The following is a 2,809-nucleotide window of genomic DNA, read 5'->3' as shown; positions in this document are numbered from 1 at the left end:
TGGGTGGTTGACGCGGGTAGATCATTTGAGGTCAGGAGTTGGAGACCAGCTTTGTCAACGTGGTGAAACCCTGTCTCTACTAACAGTGCAAAAATTAGCCAGGCATAGTGGCAGGCACCTGCAATCCCAGCTACTCAGGAGGCTGAAACAGAATTGCTTGAACTCGGGAGGTGGAGGTTGCAGTGAGCAGAGATCATACCATTGCACTCCAGCCTAGGCAAGAATGAGACCCTGTCTCTAATATATAGAATGCTAGTCAGCCTTAAAAAGAAATTTTGTCACATTCTGCAAGGATAAGCCTTGAGAATATTATGTTAACTGAAAGAAGTGAGTAACCAACTAACACATATTTTCAGTAGTGAAACACACAGAAACAGAAAGTGGAAGCGTGTTTGTCCAGGACTAGAGAGAAAATAAAATGGGCAAATGTTGATGTGCTTGAGTTTTAGATTTGAAATATGTAAGTCTGAAGGTCTTTTTTATAATAATTTAAATATGCATACCACTAGTGAAACATATAGTTACAAAAATTAAGATGGCAAATTTTGTTTTCACTGCAATTTTTTTTGGGGGGACAAAGTTTTGCTGTCACCCAGTTTGTGGTACAGTGGTGCAAGCATGATTCACTGCAACCTCAGGCTGTAGTACGGTGGTTTAATCACAGCTCATTGCAGCCTTGACTCTGCAGGTTCAAGCAATCCTCCCACCTCAGCCTCTAGAGTAACTGGGACTAGGCACACACCACCACAACTGGTGGGTTTTTGTATTTTATCTACATAAGTGGGGTTTCGCCATGTTGCCCAGGTAGGTCTCAAACTCCTGAGCTCAAGTCATCTGCCCACCTCTGCCTCCCAAAGTGCTGGGATTACAAGTGCAAGCCACCGTGTCCAGCTTTCCTTTCTTGTTTTAAAGGCTGAAGCTGGGCGTAGTGGCTCACACTTGTAATCTCAGCACTTTGGGAAGCTGAGCTGGGTGAGCACAGGAATTTGGGGTCAGCCTGGCCAACATGGTGAAATTCCATCTCCGCTAAAAATACAAAAATTAGCCAGGCATGCTACTTAGGAGGCTGAGGCAGAGTTGCCTGCACCTAGGAGCTGGAGATTGCGGTGAGCAGAGCAGGCACCACTGCACTCCAGACTGGATGACAGGAGCCAAACTGCATCTCAAAAACAAAGAAACAAACAAACAGAGCTAACAAAAGCCTTACATTTCCAAGTAAAGGAAAAAATACCAGTGTCATAAAATGAGACTCTATACAAAATATTTTGGAATAAATCATATTATCATTTTGATATATGATGAAGAAAGTTGATGAAATTCTCATCACACCTTTTTGCCTGCAATAAACTTGAAGTTGGAAATGATTTTTTTTTTTACTTTGAGGAAATTTATATTTTATTTAAAAATTAAATTATGTTAACATGTAATGGGTTTATTATTATTTTAAAGGAGTGAATAAAGTTTTTTTTAATGTCTCAGTTTCAATTGCTTTTTCAAAAAATTATACTTTTAAGTTATGGAGTGCATGTGCAGGTCATGCAGGATTGTTACATAGGCATACACATGCCATGGTGGTTTGCTGCATCTGTCCCCCCGTCACCTATATTAGGTATCTCTCCTGATGTTATATCCCCAACCCCCCCCCATCACCTGCTTTCCCTCCTCTAGCCCTCTCCATGCCCAAACAAGCCCCAGTGTATGATGTTTCCCTCCCTGTGTCCATGTGTTCCCATTGTTCAATACCCACTTACGAGTGAGAACATGTGGTGTTTGGTTTTCTGTTCTTGTGTCAGTTTGCAGAGAATGATGGTTTCCAACTTCATCCGTGTCACTAGAAAAGACATGCACTCATCCTTTTTTATTGCTGCATAGTATTCCATGGCATATATGTGCCACATTTTCTTTATCCAGTTTATCATTGATGGGCATTTGGGTTGGTTCCAAGTCTTTGCTATTGTAAACAGTGCCACAGTGAACATACGTGTGCCTATGTCTTTATAATAGGATGATTTATAATCCTTTGGGTATACGCCAGTAATGGGATTGCTGGGTCAAATGTTGTTTCTATTTCTAGATCCTTGAGGAATCACCACACTGTCTTCCACAATGGTTGATCCAATTTACACTCCCACCAACAGTGTAAAAGTGTTTCTGTTTTTCCACATCTTCTCCAGCATCTGTTGTCTCCAGTTTTTTTTTTTAAATGATCGCCATTCTAACTGGTGTGAGATGGTATCTCAATGTGGTTTTGATTTGAATTTCTAATGACAAGTGATGATGAGCATTTTTTCATGTTTGTTTGCTATATAAATGTCTGCTTTTGAAAAGTGTCTGTTCATATCCTTCGCCCACTTTTTGTGGGGTTGTTTTTCTTGTAAATTTGTTTTAGTTCTTTGTAGATTTTGTATATTAGCCCTTTGTCAGATGGGTAGATTACAACAATTTTTTTCCCATTCTGTTTGTTACTGGTTCATTCTAATGATTGTTTCTTTTGCTTTGCAGAAGCTCTTCAGTTTAATTTGATCCCATTTGTCTATTTGGCTTTTGTTGCCAATGCTTTTGGTGTTTTAGTCATGAAGTCCTTGCTTATGCCTGTGTCCTGAATGGTATTGCCTAAGTTTTCTTCTAGGGTTTTTATGGGATTTTTAGATTAAAATTTCCAAAATAAGATGGTAGGGGGAAAGTGTTTAGTAGATATAGTCTCCCAACACTGTATTCAAGGCATTGGCAATCATCAGTGTCTACATTTTATTTATTTAATTTTTTTGAGACAGTGTCTTTCTCTGTTGCCCAGGCTGGAGTGCAGCAG

This window comes from Saimiri boliviensis, chromosome 18, assembly GCF_048565385.1.
Source record: "Saimiri boliviensis isolate mSaiBol1 chromosome 18, mSaiBol1.pri, whole genome shotgun sequence".
Taxonomy (NCBI): Eukaryota; Metazoa; Chordata; class Mammalia; order Primates; family Cebidae; genus Saimiri; species Saimiri boliviensis.
The sequence above is the reverse complement of the archived record's forward strand: the minus strand, read 5'-3'. Positions refer to the sequence as shown.